This window comes from Pseudorca crassidens, chromosome 13, assembly GCF_039906515.1.
Source record: "Pseudorca crassidens isolate mPseCra1 chromosome 13, mPseCra1.hap1, whole genome shotgun sequence".
NCBI lineage: Eukaryota > Metazoa > Chordata > Mammalia > Artiodactyla > Delphinidae > Pseudorca > Pseudorca crassidens.
This window is the reverse complement of record NC_090308.1, coordinates 54,181,852-54,195,550: the sequence shown is the minus strand read 5'-3', so window position 1 is coordinate 54,195,550 and position 13,699 is coordinate 54,181,852.

Genomic DNA, 13,699 nt, shown 5'->3' with positions numbered 1-13,699 from the left:
AAGTTTGAGAGTTGCTGTTCCAGACTGTGAGAGGAGGACTTTCAGTGTTTCTCATATTTCTCTAGGATTCTCCTTTGAACATTCTGAAGCCACAGGATGGATCTTGGGAATCTACATTTAAAAAAACTCACCCCATATAATTCTTATTATCTTGGAAGTTTGGGAAAAGGTAAATCAGTGCTTTTGAAATATTAATGGCATATTAACCACCTAAGGGTTTGGTTAAAAAGTAGGTTCTGATTCAGTGCGTCTAGGGTAAGGCTCAAGATTCTGATTTTTTTTTTTTTTTTTTTTTTTGCGGTACAAGGGCCTCTCACTGTTGCGGCCTCTCCTGTTGCGGAGCACAGGCTCCGGACGCACAGGCTCAGCGGCCATGGCTCACGGGCCCAGCCGCTCCGCGGCATGTGGGATCTTCCCAGATCGGAACACGAACCCATGTCCCCTGCATCGGCAGGCGGACTCTCAACCACTGCGCCACCAGGGAAGCCCAAGATTCTGATTTTTAAGAAGCTTCCAGGTAATGATGCTGCTGCTGGCTCTAGAACTTAGAGCTGCTAGCTCCCTAGCAGCAGGAGCCCAGCAAACCTTCTATTGCCTGTGAGCAGGCAGAGCTCAGGTGAGCTGGGAGGAGGTAGAGCCACACAAACTTAGCAAAATACCATCTATCAAGCAAGCGCCTCATCCTCCTTTGTGGACAGGTAGATAAGGAGGGCTTGGAAAATGGCAGATGGTATCTTCCCGACACTGTTACCACTGGAGAAGTAGAACAGCCATTTCATTTTGGAAATATGAGGTCTCGGACAACAAGGTTCTCTCAACCCACGGGCCCAACAGTCCATGGACATTGCTGGTTCTCAGGGGAGGAGGCCATCAGGGAGGAGAAAATTCCCCCTCGCCACCCCCTGCCGCCCGTTCCTGAGTTCTTGTGGCTGGACTAAGAAAATTGACCCAAAACAGATTAACCGGAAATAAAGTAAACAAATTACAATTCATGCACATGGAAATCCCACAGAAATGGGACCTAAGAATTGGCCAAAGATTCAGACTTTATACTTCTTAGACAAAGAAACAATACATTTGTGAGGAACTGACATGACAAAAGCAGCTTAGGTTTTGGGTGCCTAATGAGTGAAGGATCTAAACAGAGTTTGGGCTTCCGGTAGTAAATTAAAGAAGTAACAAGGTTTGTTTATATGGACTTCCTGGCCCCAAATTACCCATCTTTGTGGATAAGGGTGTCCTTGTACCACTAGTTCCATGAGAAATTTATTTCCTGCTTGCAGGGAGACAGAGAGTCAGAGTGTCCCTCTTGTGTTGGACATTCCTTAAGTAACTTTAATTCAAGATAATATGGCATTGAGGCAAATTTTGGGGCAGCCTACCCTGGGCCCCAACAAGGCTGACAGTGAGACATGCAGCCTGCTGCCACCCTGAGGCTGCCACTCCAGAACCAACCTCTGCTCTTTTATGTAACCTGGGACTGCCGTTGAGCATTGGCTTTTGCCTCAACACGGCTCTGGAATGGACCAGAAAAATACACGGGTTAAATCAACCCAACCGTGCCTGAGGGTAAGAGCCCACTCCCCAGTCTATATATTCCCATCTTTAATTTTCAAACACAACTTCACCCAAGATAATTTATCAAGTTCATATATCATATAGATACAATGACAACAATATTTGAGAAGTACAATAACGATAATAGCAAAATTCCCAAATCTCAATGCCCCCACACTTTAATTTTCAGGGAGAAATTGAAATCCAAACATTATCTCACCTTGCATTCATAAACTTGAGCTCAAAGTAAATTCAGAATTACAAAGTTAATGTTAAAACCAAAATCACGTCCCAGCAAATCCTGGAGTCCCACTCTAGACCCACTAAATCAGAACCTCTGGGGACAAAGCCAGAAAATTTGCATTTCGAACAAGTTCCCAGGTGATGTTGATGCTCTTGGTTTGGGAACCACACTCTGAGAAACACGGCATTAGAAAAAGCCAACGTGGTTTCACCCCCCAAAAAAATTTAAGAGCTTTTTTTTTTTTTTTAATAGAAGCTGTGCCTTTACGGAGCCAAGTCATTCTTAGAACTAAGAGCTTTTCTTTTCTTGGTGATCGGACTTCTTTCTCAGCCATGCTCCTTATGTCAAAAATCAGCAGCAAAGTCTTGTTCCTGGCATGCAGGCCTGTGCCAATTGAAAAATAAATCTGTCACCACTGAACAACGGATGGCTTCCACCTCTGCAACTGGAAAAACCTGACATAAATCTAATAAGTTAAGCTTGTAAATTTGTTTCCAAAATGGATGTTTGGGTCCACTTCAATAGGTTTTCTAGCTCATGTACCTTGTTTTGGGGTTTATTGGGGCTAACAAATCAAACCTCTATTCAGATATGATTTAAGATCAAAGGGGAAAAATAGGTTTAATACTGACAAAGCTGAAATAGAAAATGCAACCCAGACCTATGGGAAAATAGGATTTCTAACATACACTTCTTTCCAAATCTACTCAAGGGGGGATCTGCTTCATATCTGTTGAGCTCAAAGAGCAGGACAAAAAAACACATTCCTACCCTGTCTCTTAGATGGCCCTGGACCACTGCACTAGGGTCACGCTTACAGGACAGGAGCAACTTTTTGAAGGCCACTTCAATGAGAAGGCCACTGCCCTGTGCACCCTTAGACACAAGAGAGAACCGTCCTTCCTCAGGATCATCGATCAAATTAGCAAGAAGAAGACTTAGCAAGAGAAGACTGAGTGAAGGGGTCAGACTGACTTCCCAACAGTTCCTCTCCTATGGATCACAGTGAACATGTCTTTATGGAAATGGCAGAAAAGGGTAGAAGAGTCCTAACACTTTTTAAGGGCCAAGAGGGAGTTGAAGGAATGTGGGGATTTTTAAACCCAAGCAACAGTTAGTCCTATTGATTGGATTCAGTTTTTGTGACTTATATGTTTTGCTGATTGCTTTAACACTAAAGAGAGACATAAGACTTATTTATCCAGATTTAAAAAATAATACTTCATAGCATAATGATAAGCAAACAGTATTTTATCCATACCTCCCAAAAGCTCAGTTTGCAGTAGGAGTCTCTCTCTCCTAGCAATTCCACATGTTAAAGTGGGAGCAGGAATCCCTGAACCAAACAGGACCCACCCATTCTTCACTCCTGGACATAACTGGCCCAGGGGTTGTCATCTTGTTCAAGCTGGTCCAAGCTTGCTCCCTAATTTAATTTTGAAATTAAAACTTAATGATGCCAGCCTTAATCTGGTTACTTCTTGAATGAGAGGTGCTAGTTGCCAGATTACAACCAAGAAAACTGATCTGCAGTAAGAAAAAAGAATAAAGTAGAAACACAAAGATGAGTAGAGGTGACCGAAGCAGAAGGCATTCCACATCCTTTCTAATTTTTTCGGAGACCAGGGCAGATCCTTACTCTTGGTTTCTATGAGACACCTCTAAGTTCTACCTTAAACAAGCAAGTTACATTTACTTGAAATAAGATACCCAACTAATGTACCTACTTTCTCATGTTTCCTCTTTCACTCCATCCTAAGGTTCCCCAACCATGTGCACAAGGCCCACTTGATATCATGATGTGATTATGATTCTCTCAATGTCTTTTACTTGCTCCTGGTTAGTGGTTTATTCTCTTTTCAAAATGAGATAAAGTCTATAATAATTTATTTATTAAAGGATTTATTTTTCCCATCATTATCCTTTTTGAGGTAACGAATAACGCGGAATATTAGACAAAAACACGCAATGTTTTATTCTATTTAATTCAGACAGCTTCTAATGATCACATACCACATGACACGTAGAATTTGTGTTAGGAAATGAGAAGATAAAGAGGAACTACATAAAATTCATGCTCTTAAAGAAATTGTAAGGACACGTGGAATCGAGTAGGCAAGCTAACATGCTTGTTACAATAAAAGGACATCAATAAACTTGGAACAACGTGCTGTCACGAAGGAGAAGAGGGAATGCTAAGTTTTACTTTGAGAATTTGAGGAAGACATCACACAAGAGGTTAAATTTAAATTAGGGCTTGAAGGAGAGGTCACTGCATAAATACAGGTACAAATCACAAAAAGCGCATACTCATTAAAGAAAGGCCGGCCGCACTTAAGGCTGAACAGTTGGACTTAAGCCAACTTGTTAAGGTCCCTGCTAAGGGGAGGGGTCAACATCCCGGAGCAAGGAGGAGACTTCAAAGGTTTTTAAAGTGTAATAATGCCACCAGATGTATGTTTTAGAAAAATAACTCTCAGAGGAATGTGAAATGTGATTACATAGGTGTGCTACTACTCAAAGCAGGGAATTTATTAAAAAGGCTACTGCAGTCATCTTGGTGAACGGTAATACATTTCACCTAAGTTTAGAGGGATGAAGGTAGAAGATGGAATCTAGAAATACTTTGGAAGTAGAATGTGAGATTTAATTATAAGACTCACTGCCCAGAAAGACATTGGTGTCTAGAAAAAGGGAGGACTCAAAAATACACTGTGGTCTCATCAGAACAAACAAGACCATATTCCTCCCTGTGAAGGCAAAACATTACCAGATCTTCCACTCTTAGCAAAAAAGGTGGTCAGATATAGATGTATATGTAGACAGAGACAGAGAGATAGAGAGTGATGTATCTACAGATGTGGATATAAGCACAGACATAGAGAAAGAAACGATATGCCTACTACTGCATAACTGCTCTTATAAAGCACCAAATATTTCTGAAAATGGCTCAGGACCAAACATTTTTCACCAACTGCAGAACCGTCTATCTAAACCTAAGCAATTCACTCCTACAGCCAGACTTATATGTACCCGCTTGGAAGCTTAGCTATAAAATAAGGTGGTAAGTAAAATAAGAAAAAATATATACATACATATGTGGCAAGTATCTTGTCAGCAATCTAATAGAAGTACTAGCTTGTAATGCTTGGCTATCAAGAAATAATCCTACAAAAATAAAAGTAAGGAAGCTTTGACTTCTCTCATGAGCAACTTAATAGGCACCCACTGGTTCTAGTCACCTGTGATTACTGAAATGTTATTTCTGAAATTTCCATGAAAATAAGTTATATCTTTGCTTAATATATTTAAAGTAAGTGTAAAAATATAGACAAATATATGGAAAATATGTGGTAAAATAAATACACTATTCATCAGAGCAAATTTACAGACCAGTGTTAATCTGTGGAATTTATGCCGACTTCCCCTTCATTAAAATTAATGGAGCAAACTCTCTCTTCTGCATGAGAGACAGACACAAAATAAGTCATATTTTCTGACCTTGAACGTGCCAAACAAGTTTGGTAAGTCTCTTAGGAATGTAAGAACAGACCACATGCTTTTCTGCTGCAGAATTAATTGTGTCAGGCGATCACCTCAAAGTAACATTATAAAAAGGAAAAGTTGCATTTTCATCTTTCTGGCTCACAGAGACAGAAGGCAAAAAATTCTTATATCTCCAATAATAAAAAATATGTTTCTTCTTGGGGTATGTTTAAATGATAAAAAAAAAATCTAACTTGTAACTAATACAGTTATAAAGTATTATGAAACCTTACATTGTATTTTGTTATTCAAAAGAACTGAAGATAGACTACTGTGTATTCTAGTTGGTTGTTAAAAATGTCTATCGACATCGACTATAACTCAGGGATAGTAATGCTTTCTAAGGGTTGCTGTGAATATTAAATAAAGGAAGCATGTGAAAGTCCTACTTAAACCAAAAACACTTTATACTGTAATTCAGAGACTATCTGTCTTATAGAAAAGTAAATGCACAAGTCTTGCACGATGCATGGACCACCCAGGGCCGTTAGCCCCAGTGATAACTGCATATGCAAACTTCAAGTTTGGAAACACTTGCTGTGAAGTATGAGAATATAGAAAGATATTTTCTCATGGGAATAATACTTAAGAACTTTTAAGTACTATGAATAGAGGAATATATAAAGTACAAAGATAACCGTGGTTCTGGGTTCATGTATAATCTTTAAAAATAATGAATGTAGGAAAGTTAGTGTTTTAAAAATGGAAATGTTCACCTAATACTGAGCTAACTCCAAAATCAAGTAATAATGAGGCACTATAGTTTTGCCCATTAAGAGCAAAGTCACTGAAGTTGGTCAACCTGAGTCCAGATCTCAGGTTCCAAGATCTCAACTTCATAAATGCACGATGTTGGACAAATGACATAATCTTGTTGATATATTCAACTCTATTTATTGAATGCCTGCTGTGCGCTAGCCATTGTGCTGGGCTAGAGGACACAGTGAGGTATCACAGAGCTTACTACTGCTGAGGTAGACAGCCAGTTGGAGAATCAGTTATACTGAAGCTCAATAAATAACAGTATAAAATAAATAGTGGGTGCTATAGGAGGACCCCTAACCATTGCTGGCAAAGTTAAAGTCAGAAAATGTTCCTTAGAGCTGAACATATGGGGTGTAGAAGTTAACTAATTGGAGAAGAGACAGAAGGAACAATGACCCTGGCAGATGCAACAGCTCTTCCAAAAGCCAGGAGGTAAGGGGGGGGGACACGATAGAGGAACTAGAAAAAAAAAAGGTATCATTTTGGGACTGACATTAGTACCATGGCGGCATGAAATGCTCCCTTTGTCTCTCCCTTCAATCTACAACTAGTAAAACAAAGGCTCCTCTGCCCAGCACACCAGGATACCAGAGAGCTGCAAACATCTCTACATCTGAAAGTAGGTGGAATGAAACACATAGAGAAAGAATCTGGTGAGCAGCATTGGTGGTGCCCACTGTCCCGGCCTCACTGCCTATAGCCCCAGAGAACCCAGTAGCAGTAGTAGAGGCAGGGTCACAGGCCCCCCTCCTATGGCAGCAGTGCTCACAAACCCAGCAGCCCCAGATGTGGCAGAGGCACTCATCACCCTGGTGTACCCAGAGGCAGTGCCAGTGACGGCAGCGACACCAGCAAGGCACCGGTGGCCCCAAAGGCACAAGCAGCAATGAAGAGCGCACCAGCAACACCTTTGGCAGAGGTGGTGGAAGGCAGAAAGGGCAGATTCTCAAAGATAGCCAGAGGCAGCCCAGGTTAAAAAAACAAACACTTATGCTATAGTACCACCTACTGAAAAACAAAAGAAAGTCCTCTAATTACCCACCTGTTGAATCCTTAGAATTAAAGTAAATAAAGGTTTACTAAAATAAGCAAGGTGTTCACTACTTCAAATGAGCCGGAAGAGGAACAGCTCATCGAGCACCATGAGAAACCATGGTAATACAGTATCACATACACACAAAAATACCAATTCTCCAGAAAACAAACTTAAGGTCATGGGAGACTGTGTTCTAACTAATAGAGAATTTGCAATAGCTGTCATGAAGAAACGCAGGAAACTACAAGAAAACTTAGAAAGACAGTTCAGTGAGCTCAGGAATAAAATTAATGAACAGAAGGAATATATTACCAAAGAGATTGAAACTCTAAAAGAGAACCGAACAAATTCTGAAGCTAAAGAATTCAATAAATGAGATAAGGAATGCATTAGAAAGCCTTGGAAATGAGCAAACCTTATGGAAGACGGAATTAGCAATCTCACATATAGAAAACTAGAAATGATTCAGGGAGAAGAGGAGAGAGAAATAATTTGTTTAAAAATTAAGATACTCTGCAAGAACTATCTGACTCCATTAGAAAAGACAACAAAAAGGACAGTGAGTATCCCAGGAGAAGAGAGGGAGAAGGGAGCAGAGAGATGACTTAAAGAAATAATCACTGAGAAATTTCTAGGATATAAGGCCAGAACCTGTACAGGCAAATGAATATAATATGCTATCAGCAGAAAAAACACTGTTTTATCTATGAGACATTTTATACACACCTCATGGTAACCACAAAATAAAAATCTAGAGCAGAGACACAAAACATAAAAAAAAGAGAGAAAACTGACAAAAACATCACAGAAATCACCAAACTAAAATGGCAGACAGAAACACAAGGAAAAAGTGGAGATATAGACCAACAAGAAAAAAAAAAAAAAAATTAACTGGCAGTAGTAAGTCCTCACCTATCAATGACCACCCTGAATGTAAATGGATTGAATTCATCAACCAAAAAACACAGAGTGGATTAAAAAGCAAGACCCAACTACATGCTGCCTACAGGAGACTCATCCAGCTCTAAAGACAAACGTAGACTCAAAATGAAGGGATGGAAGAAGGTACAAACTTCCAGCTACAAGATAAATAAGTACGAGGGATATAAAAAGTACGTAATAAATATAATTAATACTGCTGTATGTTATATATGAAAAATGTTAAGAGAGTAATCCTAAGAATTCTGACCACCAGGAAAAAAATTTTCTATTTCTTTAAATTTGTATCTACAGGAGATGATGGATGTTCACTAAACTTACTACGGTAATCATTTCATGATGTATGTGTCAATGGAAATAATCAATAAACAATCTGTAATATAAATAGAAAGGAGTTTTATTTAAGCCAAGCTGAGGACTATAGCCCTGGAGACACAGATTCAAGAAGCACCTGAATTGTATTCTGCCAGACTACAAAATGGGGGAGGCTGATAAAGGTAAAACCCAAAAATTACGTAAGTAATTACATAAGAATTATAACTGGAGCTGGCAAGAAGTAAGGGTGCTTATTAAGCAGGAATTGGTTAGGGTCCAAAATGGTTGCACAGTTACAAGGGAAGACCTTGAAACCATAAAGTTGCAGCGGGCAGCTGCTAGCAGATATTATTTTGAGAATGGCTGGCAACGTTCTTGAGTCTGATACAGTTAAGAAAATTCAAGTTCTTGGTGGTGCAGGATGTGTCTGAAACCACATCCACAGTGGCCACCCAGCTCCATTTTGGATGCCTGAACCACAGTTACTCCATTTTGATTTTTTAATTTATTTCCTTCTTTAACAGTTAAAGCAGATGTAAAAATGCATGTTTCATAGGCCACAAAACAGGCTGTTCTGGTTAGCCTCAAGTTCAAGTTAAATTATGTGTAAGCCAGAATGACTTTCCCATACCTTAATATGTGAAAATTCCTTCCACTGTATATGTCAAATCATTATGTTGTACACATTTAACTTATATAGTGCTGTTTTATATATTAATATATATATCTTAATAAAACTAGAAGAAAAAAAAAGAAATCATTTGATCTCCCCACAGAAGCCTTTTTTCCCCCTTCCATTTCCCCTATTAAGTTAGGTATATAAACACCTATCTCTAATTATTAAGCTAGCTACTTCAATTGTGCACTGCCATATGCATATGAATAAACTATGTCTTTTCTCCTGTTTAAAAGTAAAGGAATGGAAGATGATAGTCCAAGCAAACAGCAGTCGGGGGGCGCGAAAAATGGGTGCAGCCACATTCATATCAGACAAAACAGACTTCAAGCCAAAAAAGGTAACAGGAGTCAAAGATGGACATTATATAATGATAAAGTAGACAATCCATCAAAAAGACATAACATTTATAAACATACAAGCACATGACACAGGAACAGCAAAATATATAAAGCAATTATTAACAGACCAAAGGGAGCAACACATTAGCAGTAGGGAACTTCACTAACCCACTTATATCAATGCAGACAGAAAGTCAACAAGGAAACATCAGCCATAAATAAACCACTGGACTAGATAGATTTAATAGATATACACTGAACATTCCACCCCAAAGCAGCAGAATACACATTCTTCTCATGTGTGCATGGAACATTCTCAAGGATGGACCATATGTTGGGACACAAAACAAGACCCAATAAATTTAAGAAGACTGAAGTCATAACAAGCATCTTTTCTGACCACAATAGTATGAAACTAGAAATCAACTACAAAAAAAAAAAGCTGGAAAAATCACAAATATGTGGAGACTGAACAACATGCTACTGAACAATTATTGGGTCAATCAAAAAATTGGGTCAATCAAAAAATCAAAAGAAATCAAAAAATACCTGAAGACAAATGAAAATAAAAATATGGCAAAAATCTATGAGATGCAGCAAAAACAATATTAAGAGGGAAGTTTATAGCAATATAGGCCTAGCTCAAGAAATAAGAAAAGTCTGAAACAATCTAATCTTACACATAAGGGAACAAGAAAAAGAACAAATAAGGCCAAAATCAGTAAAAGGAAGGAAATAATAGTGATCAGAGTGGAAATGAGTAAAAGAGAAACTAAAAAGCTATAGAAAAGATCAATGAAACTAAGATCTGTTGCTTTAAAAAGATGAACGAAAATTGACAGACCTTTAGCTAGACTCAGAAAAAAAAAAGAGGCTCAAATAAATAGAAAACAAAAGAGGACAAGTTACAATGGAATCACAGAAATACAAAGGATTATGAGAGACTATTATGAACAGCTCTCCATCAACAAATTGGACAACCTAGAAGAATGGATACATTCTTAGAATACAGCCTCTCAAGACTGAATCATGAAGAAACAGAAAATACGAATAGACCCATCACTAGTAAAAAGATTGAAACAGTAATCAAAAACTTCTCAAAAAACAAAAGTCTAGGACCAGCACTCCACTGCTACACTGGTGAATTCAACCAAACTCTCAAAGAAGATTTAATACATATCCTTCTCAAACTCTTTCAAAAATTTGAAGAGGAGGAAATGTTTCCTAACTCATTGTTTGAGGCCAACATTACCCTGATAACAGGTTGTTGAAATGATAGGCTATATGGATCTGAATGAAGTACATGAAGACAGAAGGCAAATATTGGGAGAAAATGAAAGATTTAAGGCTGGAGAATTTGATGGGGTAAAAGATAAGTGTACAGAGTAACAATGAGGGAAACAATGGCATGTAGAGGAAGTTGTCTTCAGAGAGTAGTTCCATGAAAACTACACTTTGGTGATGTTATTTCCTGTAGTTAGAGTCTCTGGGTTATAGCCCATGGAAGCGAATACTTGAAGAGGAGTTGAGGTAATCATAATAAAGTTGCCTGCAGTTATTGGAGCATCATGTTATTTCTCATGGACTATTTTCCCCATGCAGGTGTTCTAGTTTTGTTATTTTTGTTTTTGTTTTTGTTTTTTTTTTGCGGTACGTGGGCTTCTCACTGTTGTGGCCTCTCCCGTTGCGGAGCATAGGCTCTGGACGCACAGGCTCAGCGGCCATGGCTCACGGGCCCAGCCGCTCCGCGGCATGTGGGATTCTCCCGGACCGGGGCACGAACCCGTGTCCCCTGCATCGGCAGGCGGACTCTCAACCACTGCGCCACCAGGGAAGCCCTAGTTTTGTTTTTTGTTGGTTGGTTAGGTTTTAGTTCTTTATCACGGTAAGCTCTCAAATTCAGATCCGTACATAAAAGGGAGAAAGCACTTAGCCACATACCCTAATCAAAATAAGCTTTTCTGGTGGTCTTTCCCACTTATTGGAGTTCTACACAGTAATCTGAGGTCAGAACCCTAGTTAACAGTAAAGCGTTATTGTTCCTGTATTATGTTTTTTCCTTGAGAATTGTAGGAGGAAGAGATATATGTTCCTGCAGAAAGCAGAATCAGGATATTCCTGGGTCCCCTTCCTCATGTCACCATTTCATTTTAAAAGTTTCCTATTTCTATAACACTAAACAAAGGACAAAAACCAAACATTTGCTAATCAAGTGTTTTTCAGATAACAAAAGCAGTCAGTGGACCCAAGGAGTGAAGACATTAGGAACAAGGAAAGATTCTCTTGAATTAGAATTTGAGATCATGCTAACATCTCAGTTGTTTTGTTCTATATTTTATACAGGTAGTGTAATATAGCTAACAGGTAAATTTCTCATTGACTCAACCCAAATGTATCTTATATTGCTATATATTGCATGTTTAAAATCCAAAATAAAAAGCTGGCTTTATTCTTTTTCCCTTTTCAAGAGAAACATATCTAAATGGTCAGTACTAATTACTTCACAAATTAGGAGGTTGGGATTAACATATACACATTACTATATATAAAATAATAAACAAGGACTTCCTGTATAGCACAGGGAACTCTACTCGATACTGTGTAATAACCTATATGGGAAAAGAATCTGCAAAAGAATAGATATATGTATGTGTATAACTGAATCACTTTACTGTACACCTGAAACTAACACAGTATTGTAAATCAACTATACTCCCATATAAAATAAAAATGTAAATATATATATATTAAATAAAATGGTATAAAGACCATAAAAGTCAAGGTTATCCAAATTTATAAAGATTAAATATAATTATTAGAGAAAGTCCTGAGTTAATTAGGGAATGTTACAAATTAAGGAAAATCTGGAACTTCTGCTAGAAAAAGGCAAAGAGCAAAAGTGACTGTAGTATATAAATTCTAGTCAAAATGACTACCCTATAGCTTTGCTCCTTGATGTGTAACTGTATTTTGGTGTGGAATATCTCAAAGAGTATACAGGTCAGAAAGTTATCTTATTTCTTCAGGGGAACGAGTGATCTATGCTATGTGTTGGCCTTAAAAGGTCATATTTTTGTTACATATATTTCTCCTTTATAAAGAAATTTGCATCTAATCAATAAATATTTTAGATGATATGCAGTGTGGCAGGTTCTGTTCTAGAAACTGGCCATGGGTAAAGGATGTGAATGGTGGTAAACTTAGCACTGGCACGACTCTAACTGCAATTCCAGATGAGAAAACCAATATATTTGAGTGTTTGTCTCAGAGAAAAACCAACACTGGTCACGATACCTAAATTGCTCCTAGCCAAGTAAGGAGGCTAAGCAAGCAGATGCACAAAATTTAAAACAATTTAGGCAAAATCCCAAGTGCTGCACCTGGCATGCATCTGGGCATACAGCAGTGGTTATCGACATTTAACTAAAAACTCTACTCATCAGGATGAATCAAAGTCAATGGAAAATTGTCAACCTTAACTCTCTCCTAAATTTAGAAGGTCATGGCTGTTTACTCTAGAATAAGAGAGATATCATTAATCATAACATCTTCTGTTGTTTTTCCCCCTAACCAGACTATTCAAGAAATCAGGCAGAGAGGAGCAAATAACGATCTTGACACTCCCTGAGAAGTCTGGTCACACAAGGGAAACCAGCGCAATACCTTTGTGTTCTCAGCCCCCTGGTGGGGAATTGAATAAAAACACTTTATTTAAGCAAGCTGCTCACGCAAGGCAGTATCCAGGCCGTGAACAGATTATTGTTAAGTCCCTGTTGCCTGACTAGCTCCATAAGGCCTTACATAAACTCCAGCTGGTGAAGGACAAAGCTGCCAGATTTCTTCAGAAAAGGGCAAAATTAATCAAAATATATTTCTCCCTACCTGAAATCCCTATGTTAGCTATTGGTTAAAACATAGTGTCCTGATTTTTAAATTGCTCTCTTAATTCTGGGGGTAATGTCTGGCTCAACTCCAACGGGCTTTTACACTCTCTTAGCAATTTATGTTTCCTGGCCAGCTTCTAAAACAAATCTGCTTCATGTCCCAAGACCATTTCAGGATTTTATGAAACAAGGGCATTTCTAAAATCTTTACCATGTAGAATTCTGCTTTGATTACAATGTATTAGCTTTGGAATATATTAACTTACATAAAACTTTGTAGCAGGTATTCTTCAGAATAATATAATATAATTTTATTTCTCATTACCCAAAAGTAATTAGACATTTCATTTACAGTTTGGGACTCAGAGCTGAAATTAAGGACTCAGAATGTATAGG